The following is a 14,438-nucleotide window of genomic DNA, read 5'->3' as shown; positions in this document are numbered from 1 at the left end:
TGAGAATTAAATTCAGGGGGCGTGACAGAGTGGTATTAGAGCATGGTTTGAGGATCACTGAAATATTTGATATGTTGACGTGCAAAATATATTGAGGTCTAGTGAACTATAGTGATTGGTGGAAATTTTCTTTGATGCATTTTAGGAATCTAGGATGACGAGGACATTTAGTCCTCCTACTCTATCTACTTTGATTAATTAAGTGCGATAAAAGGATTGATCGGGGATATTAAATCAGAGTGGCGCAATAAAAGCGTGGTGAACCTAATACATTTGTAGTAGAAAAAAAAATAGATGATGCGATTGGAGAAGATATTTGGTGTACAAAATTGTTCTGATGATCAAAAGAATTTCTAGAGATCAAGAACAGGAATAGCAAGGACAAGTTTACTAAAAAAAAAAAAAAAAAAGATTAGAAATGAATTAGATTGTGATAATGTTAGGACTCTAGCTAGGAGAGTCCTAATTGAGAGGGACATTCTGTTAGGACTCTAGCTAGGAGAGTCCTAATTGAGAGGGACACTTTGTTTGGACTCTAACTAGGAGAGTCCTAATTGAGAGAGACACTCTGTTAGGACTCTAACTAGGAGAGTCCTAATTGAGAGAGAGACATTCTGTTAGGAGGTTTTTCTTATATAAGAATTAGGAGTTGTAAGGGAATAGGAGTCTTGAGTATGAGTCATATTAGGAGTTGGTTAGAAGTAAGAGTCTTAAGTAGGAGTCCTATTAGGAGATAGGGTTTAGAAGCCCTATAAATAGCCATGTATTCCTTCTCTTTTCTTAAGCAATAGATGAAACTTTTCTGCAGCCTTTGAGCAGCACTTGGAGGGAGGAACCCCTATAGAGTTCCAAGGAGGCCGATCCCCTAAAGAGATCAACCCCAAGTTTAGAATCTGCAAGGGTTCTAACACTTGGTATCAGAGCAGCATTCTTGGCATCTCGCTGCCCTTCCACAGCCATCCATCAACCCTCCACAACCGCCCAAAGCAATTCCCACAATTGCTTAAAAGATCTTTGCCAAATTCCACCGTCATCTCCACCACCGCAGATCATCCTTTGATCTCCCTCTGAATTGCAACAGGTTCTGGTTTCCTACCTTACTGCTGCTGCAATTTAGTTATCCATATTCGAAAATCCAAAAAAAAAAAAAAAAAAAAAATTTCGTTCCTATATTGCTGCAAATTTCATCGTAAGTTGCTGAAATTTTTCGACGAGAATTCTGCTATCGCAACTTACACCAATTTTCTTGCTGTTACTACTGAATTTTTCTTGATTAAATTGGACATCCTTGCTGTCATATAAACTGAGATATTGCTGTCAATTCCCTCCTCAAATCTCTCAAATTTTTGTGGAGATTTCGTCGAGAAACCGCTGTTTCTTCGACGTTAATTCTGCTCTTACAAGACAACAAAATTCTGCAGCAAACTTTCACTGATTTCTATCAAACCTATACATGCCTTTAACCCGTCAACAAAAAAGAGATCTTAACATCACAGATTTGGAGTCATATACTATGGCATCTGAGGACGTAATCAATGCTAAGTTTGAAGCCTTTGAGGCACGAATGGAGGATAAGATTCGGACTCTCCTTACCGAATTCAGTTTGGGCCGACCACCAAGCCCGAAGAAATCACATCAAGGAGAGAGCTCTAATCAATCAAATCATGCCCAAAGAGATGACTTCCAAGAGAGGGGAGGTTCTATGACCGACCCCAACTATTCGCGCATGAGAGTGGACTTCCCTAGATGGGAAGAAGGAGACCCAATTGGTTGGATCTCGCGCACGGAGCGATATTTTCGGTACCATAAAACTGCGGATGCATCCATGGTAGAAATTGCAGCTATACATCTTGAAGGGGATGCCATACAATGGTTTGACTGGTTTGAACACACTTATGGAGCCCTTTCATGGCGACAATTCAAAGAAGGACTACTGATCCGCTTCGGACCAACTTATTACGAGAACATTGACGGACAACTAGCAAAGATCCGACAAACCTCCACCATTCAGGAGTACCAAACCAGGTTTGAAAGGTTATCTAATCAAACTCGTGATTGGTCTGAAAAACAGTTATTGGGGACTTTTATTGAGGGCTTAAAGCCGGAGATCCGGGGAGAAGTTAAGGCACGACAACCATACACGCTTATGGCAGCCATCTCTTTCGCACGACTTCAAGAGGAGCGATTGAACCATGAAGCCCGGAGGACAAGGATCACTCCACGACCTACAATACTAAAGCCCTCAGCCCCCCCTACTATCAACCGAGTCCCTGCACCGAAAAGGTTAACAAGAGAAGAACTTCGGGAGCGATCTGCGAAGGGGTTATGTTGGCACTGCGACGAGCCGTGGAGCCGTGAGCATCGCTGTAAAAAAGGTAGACTTCTTATGATTGAACCAGTAGAAGAAGAGGTCATTGAATATCTAGAAGAGAGCCTTGAACATGAAGAAGAAGATATGGAAGAAGAGCCACAGCCGACCGACATTACGGTACACGCACTAGCCGGCTACTCAAATCCGCAAACGATGAAAGTTGGAGGCCTTCTCAAACAACAGCCGATCACTGTTCTCATCGACACGGGTAGCACTAATAACTTCCTGAATAGTAAGGTTGCTGCTCGGATGGCACTGCATATTGAAGGTTGCAGCAAGTTCGATGTAAAGGTTGCCGACGGCAGAATCCTAAAGTGCGACCAAAGATGCCCGCAGGTGAAACTATTACTGCAAGACCAAGAAATTATCACCGATTTCTTCCTCCTACCAATCGATGACTATGAGGCAGTGCTTGGTATCGAATGGCTGACTACACTAGGTGATGTCTCTTGGAACTTTTCTAAATTAATTATGAAATTCTACTGTAAGGGCAAACAGATCATCCTACGCGGGAAGCGCGGAAGCAACGTTACCACTGTTTCGACCCAACGAATGGAGAAAGTTTTACATAAGGTAAATGGTGCCTTTTTGATGCACCTCCAGCAGCAACTAGAGGGGAAGAAAATAGAAATTGAAGATGAAAATCTTGCCCAATTGCTTACTGAATTTGCCGACATATTTGCTGAACCGCGCGGTCTTCCTCCTTCTCGGCAACATGACCATCGAATTCCAATCCTTCCGGGCAAGCCACCAGCGAACACTCGACCGTATCGATATCCTCACCTCCAGAAAGATGAAATTGAAAAGATCATAAAGGAGATGCTTGAAACAGGGGTGATTCGGCCAAGTTGCAGCCCCTATTCCTCACCGGTGCTACTTGTACGCAAGAAGGACGGAACTTGGCGGATGTGCATCGACTACCGAGCTTTAAATGGCATCACCGTCAAGGACAAATACCCAATACCAGTGGTGGATGAACTTCTTGATGAATTGAAAGGAGCTCGAGTCTTCACGAAGTTGGACCTCCGATCCGGTTACCACCAAATTCGGGTATGTGATGATGACATTCCAAAAATCGCATTTCGCACACATGATGGCCATTATGAATTCTTAGTAATGCCTTTTGGACTCACTAATGCTCCTTCAACCTTTCAAAGTCTCATGAATGATATATTTCGGAGCTTTCTTCGTAAATTTGTGCTGGTATTTTTCGATGATATTCTCGTTTACAGCCCTTCTCTTGAGACTCACTTTCAGCATTTACGGATTGTTTTGACGATCCTTCGGGAGAATACTCTTTTTGTTAAGCAACCAAAGTGCAGCTTTCTCAAGCAAAAAGTAGAGTACCTTGGGCATATAATATCAGAAGAAGGAGTGGCGGTAGACCCAACAAAAATTGAGGCAATGCAAGGCTGGCCGAAACCTACAAACGTGAAATTACTACGGGGGTTCCTTGGACTAACGGGCTACTACCGAAAATTTGTTAAGGACTATGGGAAGATCAGTGCACCACTCACTTCTTTACTGAAAAAAGATGCTTTCCAATGGTCGGACAAAGCCTCTGCTGCTTTCGACAAACTTAAAGCAGCCATGACAACGACGCCGGTGCTTGCGCTACCAGATTTCAATAAACCCTTCATCATTGAGGCCGACGCATCTGGAGTCGGAATTGGAGCCGTTCTCATGCAAAATGGTCGACCACTCGCATACACTAGCAAGGCATTATCTCCCTCCCATCAAAACATGTCAGTATATGATAAGGAGATGCTTGCCATTGTACACGCAGTAACGAGGTGGAGACCCTACTTGATCGGCCGACGATTTCAAATTAAAACTGACCATAAAAGCCTCAAGTACTTTTTGGAGCAAAAGATATCATCCCCTGAGCAGCAAAAATGGGTAACCAAACTTCTTGGATTTGATTATGAAATTATTTACAAAAAGGGGAAAGAAAACGTTGTTGCAGATGCACTCTCACGGTTACCTGAACAAGCTAAGGTTTCAGCCATCTCCCTTCCTACCACCAGTCTCCTCGAGGACAATAGGGAAGAATGGAAGAAGGATCCAGAGATCAACAAGATCATAAAAAAATTGGAGGAGGATCCAACTACAATAGCCCACTACACCTGGGATTCGAGGGATTTACGCTACAAAGGTCGCATTGTGCTTATACCTGACTCCCCTTGCATCGCAATCATCTTGCATGAAATGCACTCTATACCTTCAGCAGGGCACTCTGGATTCCTAAGAACCTACAAAAGAGTGAAGCAAAATTTTTATTGGAGAGGGATGAAAAAAATTATTGCTGAATATGTGGCACAATGTGATGTATGTCAACAGAACAAGGGTGAAACTGTGGCAAATCCAGGGAAGCTACAACCACTACCCATACCAGACTCAGTGTGGACTGACATCTCCATGGACTTCATTGAAGGGCTGCCATCTTCCAAAGGTAAAAGCACGATTCTCGTGGTGGTTGATCGACTTACGAAATATGCTCATTTTTGTGCTGTGAGAAATCCCTACACTGCTGCTAGTATTGCCCAGATTTTCATAGAAAATATTGTTAAACTGCATGGGATGCCAAGGTCCATCGTAAGTGATCGTGATAGGATCTTCACTAGTAAATTTTGGACCGAGTTATTTCAGTTACAAGGCACCAAACTCAAGATGAGCACAGCATATCATCCACAAACTGACGGCCAAACAGAGGTGGTAAATAGGTGCTTAGAGACGTACCTCCGGTGTTTCGCTAGCGACCGACCAAAAGAGTGGGCGAAATGGCTTCCCTGGGCCGAATGGTGGTATAATACTACATATCATTCATCTACAAAATGTGCCCCTTATGAAGCATTGTATGGTCGACCAGCACTTGTGATTCCAAAGTATGTAATTGGCTCGGCCAAGGTAGATCAGGTTGACCAAGAATTAATTGATAGGGACAAACTCTTACAATTGTTAAAAGATAATCTCTCTACTGCTCAAGCCAGAATGAAGCAGCAAGCCGACACACGACGAAGTGAAAGAGAATTTTCAGTGGGAGATTGGGTTTATCTTCGCCTACAACCATACAAGCAACTCTCTATCAACACTCGAGCCTCCATGAAGCTATCCCCACGTTTTTATGGGCCCTATCAGATCACAGAGCGTATTGGAGCCGTGGCATACAAACTTAAATTACCTGAGGATGCCAAAATTCACCCTGTCTTCCACGTATCATGCCTAAAGCCCAAATTGGGAGAACACGAGTCACCCCAGATCCAACTGCCCAATACAACTGAGGATGGAGTTATTCAAGCCCAACCACAGGCCATCCTCGATCGCAGGATCGTGATGCGTCGCCGACATCCCTCTACTGAAGTACTAGTGCACTGGAATAATCTACCACTTGAAGACGCCACATGGGAACCATATGAGGAGCTGAAGACCCGGTTCCCTGAGTTCATGGAATCTCAGCCTTGAGGACAAGGCTGATTTGAAGAGGGCGGGTCTGTTAGGACTCTAGCTAGGAGAGTCCTAATTGAGAGGGACACTCTGTTAGGACTCTAGCTAGGAGAGTCCTAATTGAGAGGGACACTCTGTTTGGACTCTAACTAGGAGAGTCCTAATTGAGAGAGACACTCTGTTAGGACTCTAACTAGGAGAGTCCTAATTGAGAGAGAGACATTCTGTTAGGAGGTTTTTCTTATATAAGAATTAGGAGTTGTAAGGGAATAGGAGTCTTGAGTATGAGTCATATTAGGAGTTGGTTAGAAGTAAGAGTCTTAAGTAGGAGTCCTATTAGGAGATAGGGTTTAGAAGCCCTATAAATAGCCATGTATTCCTTCTCTTTTCTTAAGCAATAGATGAAACTTTTCTGCAGCCTTTGAGCAGCACTTGGAGGGAGGAACCCCTATAGAGTTCCAAGGAGGCCGATCCCCTAAAGAGATCAACCCCAAGTTTAGAATCTGCAAGGGTTCTAACAGATAACAAGAGGGTCAAGACATCATCGATTTAACAAAGGAAGTCACCACAAAAGATTCAATCCTGTGTATGATGTGAGTTAAATTATGAAATAAGTTTGTATTTGTAGGTGACTGGAGCCTATTTTGCTTGTGGAAATTTGGATCATAAAATAAAAGACTGCTCTTTGGACAAGAAGAAAGAATCACTGCCTCATAAATCATCAGCCCATGCCAGAGTGTATGTTATCATGGAATATGATTCTAAAACTTCTGAATTAGTGGTCGAAGGTACTATTCATGTTTTTGAAAGAATGCAAATATTTGTTTGACCATGTGTCTCATTTATGATTTGATTCACAATATTTTGCTTATCACATGGGTATTCAACCTAAACCACTGGATTATATGCTATACGTAAATACTGCTATTGGGGATTGTTTGATAACAAACTCGATCTGGTCATCTTGTTTGATTTCTATCGGAGAACACGAACTTCTTGCTGATTTGGTTCTCCTAGATATTTAGAGTTTTGATATTATACTAAGTATGGATTGACTATCTTCCAATCATACCAGTATAGATTGTTATACAAAATGATTACTTTTTGCATAGTAGATCATCCCATCTTTTATTTTGAGAGTATTGGGCAAGATTTACCTCCTTGCTTGATGTATTTCCAAATGACTTGCCTAGATTATCTCTAGACAGAGAGGATAAATTTGCTTTTGATTTGGTCCTTGGGACAATTCCAATATCTAAGCCTCTTTATAGAATGACACCATTTGAGTAAGTGGAAAAAAAAAAAAAAAAAAAGCAACTACAATGACTATTAGATAAGGGTGCTCCAGTGCTAGTGTTTCATCATGGGGTGCTCCGGTGTTAGTTATGGATAGAAATTCTAAAGGATTATGATTGTACCATTCGTTATCACCCGGGTAAAGCTAATGTTGTAGTAGATGCCCTAGTAGAAAATCTACAAGTTTTATGGCGACTTTGGTTATGAAGCAATGAAAGTTATTAGAAGAGAATTATGATTTGAATGTTATGAGAAAAGGGCAAGACTCAATGATATTAATGGCCTCCATCCAAGTGCAATCTGATCTCATTCAACAAATTAAAGAAGGATAACTATAAGATCGACGCTTGATCTGCTTAAGGAATAAGGTAGAAAAGGGATTGAAACTGAATTTTCGAGTTTCAGAGGATGGCCTATTAAGATTTGGGATAGAATATGTGTTCTAAATGACTCCGATATCAAAAATCAAATCCTAAGGGATGGTCATAATTCAAAGTACACCATGCATCCTGGTAGCACTAAGATGTATAGAGATCTCCAAAGTCATTATTGGTGGGAAGGCATAAAGAAGGAGATTGCAATATATGTTTCAAAGTGTTTGACTTGTTAGCAAATCAAAGCAGAACACCAAAGACCTAGAGATTTGTTGCAACCTTTAGATATTCTTGAATGAAATGAGAATGTATTACCATGGACTTTATTTCAGGACTACCCCGAACTTCTAGAAAGCATGATGCTATTTGGGTTATCATTGATAGGTTAACGAAATCTGCATATTTTCTACCGATCAATATGACTTATTCTCTTGATAGGCTTGCAGATTTATATATCAATAAAATAGTAAGACTTCATGGTATTCCAAAGGAGATCATCTTTGATAGAGACTCCAGATTTCTATCTAGATTTTGGAGAAGGTTATAGGAATCTATTAGCACTAAAGTCAAGTTTAGCACTGCTTATCACCCTCAAACTGATGGTCAATCAGAAAGAATCATTCAAACACTTGAGGATTTGCTTCGAGCCTAGGTTATGGATTGGAAAGGTGAATGAGATAAAGATATCTCTCTTATTGAGTTCACTTACAATAATAGTTATCATTCAAATATTCAGATGGCTCCTTATGAAGCTTTATATGGGCGAATGTGTAGGACGCCTATATGTTGGGAAGAAATTGGCGACAGAAAATTATTAGCACCAGAAAAAGTACAACAGACTATTGAGAAAATTCAACTTATAAGAAAAAAGGTTAAAGACTACTCAGAGTCGTCAAAAGAGTTATGTTGATAACAGAAGATGAAATATTAAGTTTCAAATCGGGGATTTTATATTCCTGAATGTCTCCCCTTCTAAAGGCATTGTAAGATTTGGGAAGAAAGGAAAGTTAAGCCCAAGATTTATTGGACCTTTTGAGATTCTTGAGAGGGTTGGTTCTGTCGCTTACAGGATTGCCTTGCCACCATCATTGTGCCATATCCATGATATGTTTCATGTTTCAATGATCAGAAAGTATATACCTGATCCCTCTCATATCATTAAGTATGAGCCGATGGTGATGGATAAAGACTTGTCTTATGTGGAAGAGCCCACTCAGATTGTTGATAAAAAAAAAGAAAAGATCTTGAGGAATCGGGTTATCCCTCTAGTTAAAGTGATCTGGAGATATCATTCTAGAGAGGAGGAATCGGGTTATCCCTCTAGTTAAAGTGATCTGGAGATATCATTCTGGAGAGGAAACAACTTGGGAGCTTGAGGAAGAAATGATGAAAGCTTATCCTCATTTTTTTTGTCGAATGAGGTATGATAAATTTAGAGGACTAAATTTTTTTTTTAAGGAGGGGAGAGTGTAACATCCCCCATTTTTGAAAATTTAGTAAAAGGTTTGTTTGTAAAAATAAGGATTATTTAATAATTATTTTATATTAAATGATATTATATTAAAGGTTTATGACTAGGGACCTAAGAGTAAATATTAGAAGTTTGATATAATTTATGAAAGATTCAGATTTAAGTTAAAAAAAAAAAAAATATATATATATATATATATAGTGGACATGTGTCACTAGCTAACCTAAGAGTGCCACTTATCTTTGCTCTAAAGATGACACCTAGCCCCTTTCATGCATGCATGACACCTTGCAACTTTTGCATTAGCCAAAACCCAAATAATTAGATGAAAGGTTAAAGAAAACAAACCTGAAGAGTTGCAGCCAACGTGAGTTTGAGAAGAGAAGAAGAAGAAGAAGAAGAAGAAGAAGAAGAGCTTGAGGTTTTTCACCAATTTTCTCACCTTTGGGATTCAAATAAGTTTAAGGCAAGTGTTCTAACCCCATCCTACAGTAACTTTAATCTTTGTTTCCATTTTTATTCTGCAAAATTTGAAAGATTTCAACTGAGAACCAGACCTCCTTTCGTTTTGATATAAAGCTATGAATCTGTAATTTTTCGGTAATCTGACCTCGATGCACTGTTTCGGTCATAACATTTTGAAATAAACTCTGATTTAGACAAAACCTGTTCCATTTGAAAGTAGACAAAAAAAATCTTTATTTTGATACTAATATCGAACAATTTGGAGTTTAAATGCCTACTAAGACTTCTGTTTAAATTAACCCTACAGATTCTGTAAAACAGGGATCGAAATTTCTGACCTCTTGTTGCTTAACTACTTATAACTTTCTGCTGTGAACTCAGATTCATACAAAGTATGATTCATTCGAAGCTAGACTCAAAATTATTTCTGTATATACCTGATTTGAAATTTTTGGAGTACAATTGCTAACTGAAACATCTGCTTTTATCGACCCTATGGATTCAGTAAAATAGAGCTAATATTTTCAGACCTTTCGCTACGAAATTATCTATAACTCCCTGTTGTAAATTTTAATTCTTGTTAAACTTGATTTTCCTAAATCTAGATTGACAAAGCTTTCTAATGACACCTATTTTGTATAAATTGGAGCATAATTGGTTATCCAAATAGTTCAAACAATGTTCCTATCAAATTCTGCCAGAATCGAGCTTTGGTCGATTTCGGCTTTCCTTGTTACTTCCTTCTGGAAATCGATTTTGGCAAAAACTCTTACTTCAGTTAAGCTTTACATTATTCCTTAAATTCCTGTATACTTTTGTCCTTTATTTATTTGTATATCCGCAGCTATCATCTAAAGATCGTGTTTGCATCGTAATGATTCAGCACATGCATCCCATTGTTCCGCATTTTGCTTTCGATATGTGCCTCTTCCAATTTCATTTCTTTGGACATTGAATTTATCTAACTTTCTTATTTCAATTGAGCTATATGCGATTTCTTGAAATCCTTGTATGCCCTTGCTTTTGTTTCCTTTCAAATCTAACTACATTTGTGAAAGATTATTGCTTACTTCGGATTGACTCGTAAAGGCACATGTACGCATTGTTGTTCCGCGTGTGCTTCCGATATATGCTACTTATTGTTAAAACTACCCTCTTGTACTCTGGTGTGTGGGATTGTCTGGACCTTTGCCAGAAATGGTAAAGGGTATGCGCTTATTGCCCGCTATGTGGGGTCCCGCTATGTGGGATATTCTGGACCTTTGCCAGAAATGGTAAAGGGTATGCGCTTATTGCCCGCTATGTGGGATATTCTGGATGAATCACATTCTGACTGAGATCCCACTTCACCTTCTATGTGTTTGATATGATATCCAAAGCTTTGGCTATGTTTCTATGCATGCTTTGGATAAGAATGAAATGAATGCATCGTTATGTGACATTTGAGCTTCTATTCATGTTTTATTCTTTGATATATTTCCGAAATGTTATAAGACTTTGTTATACCTTGAAAGCTACCATATGTCATTGTATGCTCCTTATGCCAATGATATGCTCCAATTATCTTTCCTCGATTGTATAAACAAAACGTGCTTCGAACGAAATGACATCGTAATTCTGCATTCATGATATCCAAAATGCTCCTTACGTCTTTGTTATGCCTTGAAATTACCATATGTCATCGATATGCTCCTTATGCCAATGATATGCTCCAATTACCTTTCCTAGATTATATGAATAAAACGTGCTTCGAACGATATGATATTGTAATTCTGCATTCAAACAAAATATGCTACTGTTTCATCTTGTATCTCTGCTTTGTATTTTGATACCTCATTTGTTTGAAAACTGTCCTCTTTGCTATGGATATGTTAGTCATTTGCTGAGCTTTATATGCTCACCCCGTTGCTATATAAATTTTTCAGGATAGCTTATCGCTCACTAAAATGTGTAAATTGGGTTGAGGCAGTGGAAGATTAGAAGATTTTGGGGCAAATATTTTGTACTTGATAGGTTGATGTTGTATAAGTTCTTTTTGGGTGTAATGAAATATCAATGACAAATCTAGATTGATGTATCTTGTAAATATTTGAAAAGTACCTCTTACGTCAGGATTTTGGAAATGTTAAGTCTAAACTGTGTACTGATATAAACATGTAGTAAATGTTGGTTTTGTGATTGCGTTAATTGCCGCGCTTATGGATTTATGATATAGTTATGGTTTAGTTAAGTTGCTTTTGGATTTTAAGAATCATCTAGTGATATGATGTATGATTATAAACTGCACAGGTTTTGTGAATTGTGGATTGTAGAGGTGAATGACTTAAATGTTTTTCTTAGTGACCTCAAATGTGTGATTGGATCCTGGATTGTTTGTTGAATTAAATATTATCAATCTTGAATTAGGTTCACACCTCCTAAATGAGAATTAAATTCAGGGGGCGTGACACGTAGCGGTCACAGCAAATTTCCAGCCCCAAAACAATCCTCTCGGAGCTCTACGGAAGATGTTTCGTATCCCGGGATGCAAAAAGGTGTGCAACACGAGGACTTCCCAGGGGGTCACCCATCATAGTACTACTTTGACCCAAGCACGCTTAACTTCGGTGTTATGATGGGATCCGGTGATTTAGTGCTGGCATTATCGCACCCGTTTCGCGTGCTTCATCCCTCGCCTATGTGCACGTCGCGGTCGGCGTATCAACGTCCGGAGCCTCTTGCCCGTCACGAAACCGTCGGCGCTTTCTCGAACGTTCACGAAATCCCTATTGCAAGCTCTCTCCGAGCCCTAGCCCGACGACTGCGTATCGGTCACGGCAAGCGCGTCCCGAAATCATCGGCACTTTCTAGAACGATCTCGGAATCGCTATTGCGACCCCAATCTGGAAAGCTCTCTCCGAGCCCCTCGATACTGACTGCGTAGCGGTGATAGCAAATTTCCAGCCCCAAAACAATGGTCTCGGAGCTCTACGGGAGATGTTTCGTATCCCAGGATGCAAAAAGGAGTGCAACACGAGGACTTCCCAGGGGGTCACCCATCGTAGTACTACCCTGGCCCAAGCACGCTTAACTTCGGTGTTTTGATGGGATCCGGTGATTTAGTGCTAGCATTATCGCACCCGTTTCGCGAGCTTCGTCCCTCGCCTATGTTCACGTCGCGGTCGGCGCATCAACGTCCGGAGACTCTTGCCCGTCACGAAACCGTCGTCGCTTTCTCGAACGTTCACGAAATCCCTATTGCAAGCTCTCTCCGAGCCCTAGCCCGACGACTGCGTATCGGTCACGGCAAGCGCGTGCCGAAACCATCGGCACTTTCTAGAACGATCTCGGAATCGCTATTGCGACCCCAATCCGGAAAGCTCTCTCCGAGCCCCTCGATACTGACTGCGTAGCGGTCACAGCAAATTTCCAGCCCCAAAACAATCGTCTCGGAGCTCTACGGGAGATGTTTCATAACCCGATATGCAAAAAGGAGTGCAACACGAGGACTTCCCAGGGGGTCACCCATCGTAGTACTACTCTGGCCCAAGCACGCTTAACTTCGGTGTTTTGATGGGATCTGGTGATTTAGTGCTGGCATTATCGCACCCGTTTCGCGAGCTACGTCCCTCGCCTATGTGCACGTCGCGGTCGGCGCATCAACATCCGGAGCCTCTTGCCCGTCATGAAACCGTCGGTGCTTTCTCGAACATTCACGTAATCCCTATTGCAAGCTCTCTCCGAGCCCTAGCCCGACGACTGCGTATCGGTCACGGCAAGCGCGTGTCGAAACCATCGGCACTTTCTAGAACGATCTCGGAATCGCTATTGCGACCCCAATCCGGAAAGCTCTCTCCGAGCCCCTCGATACTGATTGCGTAGCGGTCACAGCAAATTTCCTGCCTCAAAACAATCGTCTCGGAGCTCTACGGGGGATGTTTCGTATCCCGGGATGCAAAAAGGAGTGCAACACGAAGACTTCCCAGGGGGTCACCCATCGTAGTACTACTCTAGCCCAAGCACGCTTAACTTCGGTGTTTTCATGGGATCTGGTGATTTAGTGCTGGCATTATCGCACCGGTTTCGCGTGCTTCGTCCCTCGCCTATGTGCAGGTCTTGGTCGGTGCATCAACGTCCGGAGCCTCTTGCCCGTCACGAAACCGTCGTCGCTTTCTAGAACGTTCACGAAATCCCTATTGCAAGCTCTCTCCGAGCCCTAGCCCGACGACTGCGTATCGGTCACGACAAGCGCGTGCCGAAACCATCGGCACTTTCTAGAACGATCTCGGAATTGCTATTGCGACTCCAATTCGGAAAGCTCTCTCCGAGCCCCTCGATACTGACTGCGTATCGGTCACAACAAATTTCCAGCCCCAAAACAATCGTCTCGGAGCTCTACGGGAGATGTTTCATATCCCGGGATGCAAAAAGGAGTGCAACTAGAAGACTTCCCTGGGGGTCACCCATCGTAGTACTACTCTAGCCGAAGCACACTTAACTTCGGTGTTTTGATGGGATCTGGTGATTTAGTGCTGGCATTATCGCACCCGTTTCGCGTGCTTCGTCCCTCGCCTATGTGCACGTCGCGGTCGGCGTATCAACGTCCGGAGCCTCTTGCCCGTCACGAAACCGTCGGCGCTTTCTCGAACGTTCACGAAATCCCTATTGCAAGCTCTCTCCGAGCCTTAGCCCGACGACTGCGTATTGGTCACGGCAAGCGCGTCCCGAAATCATCGGCACTTTCTAGAACAATCTCGGAATCGCTATTGCGACCCCAATCCGGAAAGCTCTCTCCGAGCCCCTCGATACTGACTGCGTAGCTGTCACAGCAAATTTCCAGCCCCAAAACAATCCTCTAGGAGCTCTACGGGAGATGTTTCGTATCCCGGGATGCAAAAAGGAGTGCAACACGAGGACTTCCTAGGGGGTCACCCATCGTAGTACTACTCTGGCCCAAGCACGCTTAACTTCGGTGTTTTGATCGGATCCGGTGATTTAGTGCTGGCATTATCGCACCCATTTCGCGTGCTTCGTCCCT

The 14,438-nt window shown here is 41.9% G+C and overlaps 2 non-coding genes and 4 pseudogenes across 2 annotated transcripts; all 6 read right to left on the bottom strand.

The window, feature by feature from the left end:
* Positions 1 to 11,954: 11,954 nt before the first annotated feature.
* LOC135603105 (5S ribosomal RNA) lies at positions 11,955 to 12,073 on the bottom strand (annotated as a pseudogene).
* A 350-nt stretch (positions 12,074 to 12,423) lies between these two features.
* Positions 12,424 to 12,542, bottom strand: LOC135600534 (5S ribosomal RNA). Its single transcript, XR_010482854.1, has one exon. It is a non-coding gene; the product is annotated as a 5S ribosomal RNA (ribosomal RNA).
* A 350-nt stretch (positions 12,543 to 12,892) lies between these two features.
* LOC135600854 (5S ribosomal RNA) lies at positions 12,893 to 13,011 on the bottom strand. The gene has a single exon (XR_010483166.1). It is a non-coding gene; the product is annotated as a 5S ribosomal RNA (ribosomal RNA).
* A 350-nt stretch (positions 13,012 to 13,361) lies between these two features.
* Positions 13,362 to 13,480, bottom strand: LOC135603252 (5S ribosomal RNA; annotated as a pseudogene).
* Positions 13,481 to 13,830: 350 nt separating this feature from the next.
* Positions 13,831 to 13,949, bottom strand: LOC135604598 (5S ribosomal RNA; annotated as a pseudogene).
* Positions 13,950 to 14,299: 350 nt separating this feature from the next.
* On the bottom strand, positions 14,300 to 14,418 carry LOC135602028 (5S ribosomal RNA; annotated as a pseudogene).
* Positions 14,419 to 14,438: the final 20 nt, after the last annotated feature.

Source organism: Musa acuminata, chromosome BXJ2-1 (genome assembly GCF_036884655.1).
Source record: "Musa acuminata AAA Group cultivar baxijiao chromosome BXJ2-1, Cavendish_Baxijiao_AAA, whole genome shotgun sequence".
Taxonomy (NCBI): Eukaryota; Viridiplantae; Streptophyta; class Magnoliopsida; order Zingiberales; family Musaceae; genus Musa; species Musa acuminata.
Note: the sequence above shows the minus strand (reverse complement) of the source record. Positions and strands in the feature narration are given on the sequence as shown.